The sequence below is a fragment of the Gossypium hirsutum genome, chromosome D12 (genome assembly GCF_007990345.1).
Source record: "Gossypium hirsutum isolate 1008001.06 chromosome D12, Gossypium_hirsutum_v2.1, whole genome shotgun sequence".
Lineage (NCBI taxonomy): Eukaryota > Viridiplantae > Streptophyta > Magnoliopsida > Malvales > Malvaceae > Gossypium > Gossypium hirsutum.
Window position 1 is genome coordinate 50,600,802 of NC_053448.1, and position 6,434 is coordinate 50,607,235.

The window sequence follows — 6,434 nt, forward strand, 5'->3', positions numbered from 1 at the left end:
AAAATATATATTTTTATAAAATTAATATTTATTATTATGTTAAATATATTTTATTTTTTAAAAACATCTACTAATTTTTTTTGATATATTTTTTATGTATAATATTTATATATCAAATATTTATTTTCTTCACCTATATTGTGGGTATGGTGATTTTTAATATTATAAAATCCAATAATTATTTCAAATATCATTGTTTTTTCATTTTACATTGTGGGTATGATATTTCAAATATTTTATATGTGAAATATTTCAAATAATTATTTCAAATATCATTATGTTTATATGTGAAATATTTCAAATAATTATTTCAAATATCATAATGTTTATATGTGAAATATCATTATGTTTATAAGTGAAATATTTCAAATACACTATAAAAATATATAATACTAAAATTTACTACACTCATCATGATATGGATTGAAAAATAAATATTACACATAAAAATTATATTTACTAAAAATAATTATATTTGCAATAATTATTTGATTTTTTTATATAAAATAGTTATTAATTTAAAAGATGAATTAAAAATAAAAAAACTTGAAAATAATGTATTTATTAATTAAAAAAAGCTTGAAACAACATGAATATATATATGCTTAGTTGAGGAATCAAACCTAAGATTTATGAATAAAATCACCATTATTTAACCATTTAACCAAAAGAACTAATGTGTTAAATTAAAATTAAAATAAAGCTTAAAAACAACATGAAATAAAAATAGAAATGTGAGTTGTAGAGAAATTGAACCCTACACTCAAAGCCAAACTACTAACATTCACTACACCAAAACAGGCTTTTAGCGGCGCTTTTTTAGGCCTTTAGCGGCGCTTTTTAGCACCGCAAAAAACGCCGCTATTGAACACGTCGCTAACTTTTGCGGCGTTTTTAGAAATAAACGCCGCTAAAGGTCATGACCTTTAGCGACGCTTTTCCCACAAACGCCGTTAAAGACCAAGACCTTTAGTGGCGCTGTCCTCACAAACGCCACTATAGACCATGAACTTTAGCGGCGCTTTTGTCACAAACGCCGCTATAGACCATGGCCTTTAGCGACGCTTTTCCCACAAACGCCGCTATAGACCATGGCCTTTAGCAGCGCTTTTGTCACAAACGCCGCTAAAGAACGTGACCTTTAGCGGCACTTTTAATCAAAAATGCCACTATAGAACAAACCTTTAGCGGCGCTTCTCGCCAAAACGCCGCTAAAAACATATCATGCAAAAAAATTATTTTAATCAAATAATATTTATTTTTATGATAAATATTATATTATGTTTTATTTTTTTAATTTGAACTTTAAATATACTTTTAAGGATAAATAAAAAATTATTTAAATTAAATTTTCTATGAAAATGATAAAAGAAGGCAAATAAAGGAAGCTTAAATAATAATAAAAATTAATAAAAGTGAGAAAATGTAAATAATTAATAAAAATTATAAATTATAAACCTCAAAATTTAGGTAAAATCAACACCAATACAATGCAAGTCATTGTTGAGTCTAATACAAGTGAAGAAACTAAGATCCTAAGAAGAGAATCCTATTTTACTAACAACAGTAAATGCAACTGACAAGAAATATCCATACTTTGTCCAGTATTTATATCGAAAAATCATATCAAAAGAAGCAATCTCTTTGCACACCATTTCAATTCCTAGTAAGGCCTTCAAAAGTAGTTGATGAAAGCCGACATACACATCCAATCAATCAGCTTTCAGTTTCAGAATTTCCTTGGCGGTCCTTACACGAAAATAGGGCATAGGGCATTTGTTTCTACGTAAGCATGGAAAAATCCAACTCAATATAGGGCATGTGTTCCTTAAACAGCAATGTATGTCTTTGTGTATGGGGACAAATATCTGAGCAAAGTAAAGTATGGGAAAACTGAAGGTAGAAGCAAGCAACTACCTTTTATAGAAGGTATTGAAGAAATGGCATAAGAACATTATGTAAACATGACAGATTTCAGAAAAAAATGTACATTTGCTTGCTTGGTATAATGTACATTATTTTCAATTAATAAATAAATAAATAGGGCAAAAAGTATGAATGAAGTTATGAAGTTATGAAGCTAACGGATTGTAAAATGTTCTATTTGGTATAATGTGCATAGTTAACACAGTCAGTAGTTTAACTTTTATGATTTCCAAACACATTTTCCCTTCCTTTTTTCTTACTATGTAAACCCTAACCATGCAATCTCTGGATATATTCAAGATAATACACTTCTTAAAGCAAAAGTTTCAAGATAGAAAAGATAATACACTTCTATTTTACAAACAAACCTATCATATACCTGACTAAGAAGTTTTGGTTTGTCTTCTGTTGAAAACGTAACTTCATGCATGGGCCTGCATCAGCACCAAAGAATGTAAATTTCACCATCCAAATGGATAGAAAGTATATATAAACATGGATTTTGTGTACAGATTGGTGGGCTATAGCTTGCTTTTCTGGGGGGCAATATGTATGTGCTTTCAAAAGAATGCAGTTGCTCATACACCAAAAAGAATTCTTACAACTTCAGTTGATCAAAACCCTTAAATCCTTTTGGGTCAAAATTTTTCCACTGACAAATTATAACAAAGGCAATACCTTTTGAATATCCTTTGCTGCTCATATACAAGACTTTGCTGCTCATAGCAAGCACCTGCTACAAGACACTTTGATGAAGAATAAATCAAGGAAAATATAACAAAGGTATCCACTTACGATTCTTCTAAATCAATAACTTTAATAGCAACTTCCTTGTTCAGTTCCTTGTCAAACCTGAAAATCAGGAAAGACATCAGCTATCCATCTCATTTTTATTAATCATGATTCACGATTTAAAAAGCCAAAGCATATGCAACATGATTACAGGTGAGAAATGGGCATATAGATGTGTTGCAGTACAATTAGCAGTCATACAGTCATACAGTACAATTATCAATAAACAAGTATTGAAATATTACATGATTAAAATAACCAATATATAGCCATTTTCATAAAGTGTTCCCAGGTAATTTAGACTCCTTTTACATGTTAACAATTAAAAAGATAAAAAAAATAAATAAGAGCGTAAGTTAAAAAGTGGGGGTCCAATTAAAGAGATTGTCCAGCAGTACCCATTTTAGAAAATATCAGTCTAATCTAGTAAACTCAAAAAGAACAAAGGCAATACCTTTTTCACTCGTATGCACATCTATTCTGCCTCTAAAAGGATACAAGAAGTCAAACAACTATAAAGGATACAAGGGTTAGGAAATTTCAAGTTCAAAACTCCAAATTTCAATAATTTCTTGATCCAAAGCTACCAAAAATCAAAAATAATAGAAATACTTATAAGCTACACCATAAAACGTGAGATAAACAGAAAACTGTTGAAGGTGTTGAAGCAGATGTTAAAGCTTCCAATGTTCAATACTTCAAACTGCAAAAATAAGAAGAGCACAACCGCCTTTTCCAGTTGCAAATGTGAAAATGTGCCATGATTATAAAAAATGACTACTTATTTTTTATTTTTTATTCTTACTCTAAGATTACTTATATAATAATTAATACTAATTTTGTTATTATCATATAATAGTTAGTAATATATTTAAAAATATTTTTAATTTTAATTTAATAATATAATTAGCAAGCCATTGAATAGATTGGGAAGTAACTTTAAGTACTTCTATGTATTGTGTCAAAAAAAACAGATAAAAAAATTATTCAAAAAATATATTAACAATAAATGATATTATATATTATGGAAGAATTGTTTAGCTTAACAACACACAACAATGAACACTGAAATTTAAACCACGCATACAGATTACACTTCATCTGCTGCTGAAACTTAACACAATTATTCTCCTGCAAAAGTCTGATTATATAATCAGTGTGCACCTTCAAGTTCAAATATGATTTTGTTATTAATGCTATCATACCCCATTGAGCTGCTGGTTGCACCTTCGCCATAAGAGCTTGGCAGGTCACTAAGCAAGTATTCAGCTGGTTCCTTACTATAATGGAGGATATCATCTCGTAAATGCCCTGCACCAGCACACCTTCACAAAGAAACAGAACAAACTCAGCACCATTTAAGGGTTAAAAAGCCAATAACTGGAATGTTAAATGGCAAAGGGCAAGGATAAAAAACTGGTTGCCTAAAATATGAAACAAAATAAAAGCCTTGAAATGAAAAAAATTAAAGAAGCAAAAGGTCGGCACGTTCAACTGAGTCCAGAAAGAAAAGAAAATGAAGAAATAAACTCAGTACAGTAATCCATCATTTTGCTCTTTGGACCACCTGAATTACGAATCTGATTATACATATTGCTGGTATAGTAAAAGAGTGAGAAGATAAACTTCATTCTGATTCTTTAATATCTAAATAAAAGGGGGAAAGAGAAAAAAGGAAATGAGACATACCTTTCAATAATAGTATCAACATTTGCTTTGCTTTTGGGACTATGAATGAGAACTCTTATAACTGTGACTGCAATTCGATATCAGAGTCATCAAAATCGTCCATTATAGTGATTACCTGAATCGTGATTACCTAAATAATACAAGCTTGGACAAGTCAGAATCAAAGAACAACCAAACCAGATCAAGTGAATCAGGCAATGCAGATGAAGCATATTCATATTTAAACTGTATGTTCAGCCGTAGGCAAGTCCAATTAACTCAGAATGAATGAATTATTAAAAATTTTATTAAAAACAGTATATATATATATATATATAAACAAAAAAAAAGAGTTTAAATGAACAGTTTAAATCAACAGAAAAGAAAAGCTATGATAATTTTGAAGACTTTCATGCCTAGATAAATTAAGTTGAAAAAATATAATTTCAAGGCAAAGTATTTCAAAGATTACTACAAAGCATATCCTGTAACAACAAATGCTTCATCCAAAACAGTAAATCAAAATAATAAAGCATCAAACTTGTATACTGCCCACAATTATAAGTCACTAAAAGCAAGAGAAACAAAAATGACTTAATTCACAGAATTCACGAATGTTAACATCATACATGAGTTTAAAACTTTGCCTTCGGAAGGATGTTCAGAACCAGAATCCACAATAGATCGAAGCAGCTCTGGTTTCAGCAGAGAGCCTCTGAATCCCGAACTGTGAATTCCAACATACCCCCTACACCACATAAAAAGAAATGAAACAAATTAAAATCAAATTGCTTTACACAAAAACTAGCAGATTATATTAGAACATTGTTTTCATTAAAAATATGTACAAGTTAAAATGACTAACTTCTTAGCAGAATCAGCAGCCTTAATGGAGGCAGAGTCAAGGGCTTTTTCATCTTCTTCTTCGTAGTCGAGAAGCTCTTCCTTGTAGGCGTCGTTGTCCTTTATCTCCCCCATTCTAATCAACCAATAAAATGAAACAAAATAATAACAAATTCATAGTTGGGAAAGGGAAATAATTTCCATTAAATCTCCCTTCTCATCTTCTTGTTTATCTCCTTCAACCTCCTGTAATTTTCTTCCATTCCCTGCAAAAACACACACAAAAATGGAATAAAGAACAACAACAAACAGAACCCCACAAAGCTTAAAAACTAAATTGTAAACCTCATGGAGAGAAAAAGAAAAGGTTTAGGGATCTGAACGGTATTACGAGATGTTGGGGCAAAGGAACTCATGGAATTTTGAGATTAAAAAGGAAAAAGAATTAAGTACAAACCTTTATTTGGGGTATTTAGGGCGTGCGATGGAGATGAGAAGAAGAGGCAGTAACGAGCGGATAACCAAAAATTTTCTTGTTGGGAGTGAGCGGGATTTTGAATAGTTTTTGCGGCATTTAAAATTATTTACAAAATGAAGCCGTTTTTCTATGCTAAAAATCTTATATTTTTTCTGCTAAAAATTATTTTTTGTGGCGTTTTTTATAAAAATGCTGCTATTGCTTACCTTTTGCGGCATTTTTCATAAAAACGCCGTAAAAAATTATTTCATTTTAAATCTGTTAAATTTTTTTTAATTTAAACATCTAATTTTACGGTTAAAATTATCAATGTAGCAATTAGAAAATGATAAAATAATTTTGTAGTCTTTAATGTTTGTAATTTTTATTAATTTGGTCTTTTCTTTAAAAGTATATAAATATTATAAAAATAAAAGTTTAAAATCTTTTTAAAATTTTTAAAAAAATTTAAAATCTTTTAAAATTCATTTTAAAATTTTAAATCACGAAAAATATAAAACCTTGCAAAATTTTTTAAAAAAAATGTTATTTACTCTTTAAATGATAATTAGAAATGTTCACTACCCATACAACTTGTAACACCCCTTACTCGTATTCCGGCTCGGAACAGAGTATGAGGTATTACTAAGTTTTTTTTTTTAAATTTCGACAGCATTTCTGCTCAATTTTGCTTAAAACCTCCTGCAAATTTACAACACATTTCAATATACCAACCAAGTTCAGTTGT

General features: G+C 29.5%; 1 long non-coding RNA gene across 4 annotated transcripts; it reads right to left on the reverse strand.

Annotated features, from left to right (window-relative positions):
• Positions 1 to 1,430: 1,430 nt before the first annotated feature.
• On the reverse strand, positions 1,431 to 5,798 carry LOC121224191 (uncharacterized). Of its 4 annotated transcripts, none has more exons than XR_005921771.1 (7): positions 5,687 to 5,798; positions 5,252 to 5,495; positions 5,016 to 5,134; positions 4,408 to 4,537; positions 2,605 to 4,043; positions 2,306 to 2,360; positions 1,431 to 1,782 (listed from the first exon to the last, which is right to left on the reverse strand). It is a non-coding gene; the product is annotated as an uncharacterized lncRNA (long non-coding RNA). The 4 variants fall into 4 exon arrangements; XR_005921773.1 differs by lacking the exon at positions 5,687 to 5,798 and adding an exon at positions 5,575 to 5,679; XR_005921772.1 differs by lacking the exon at positions 5,687 to 5,798 and adding an exon at positions 5,621 to 5,677.
• Positions 5,799 to 6,434: the final 636 nt, after the last annotated feature.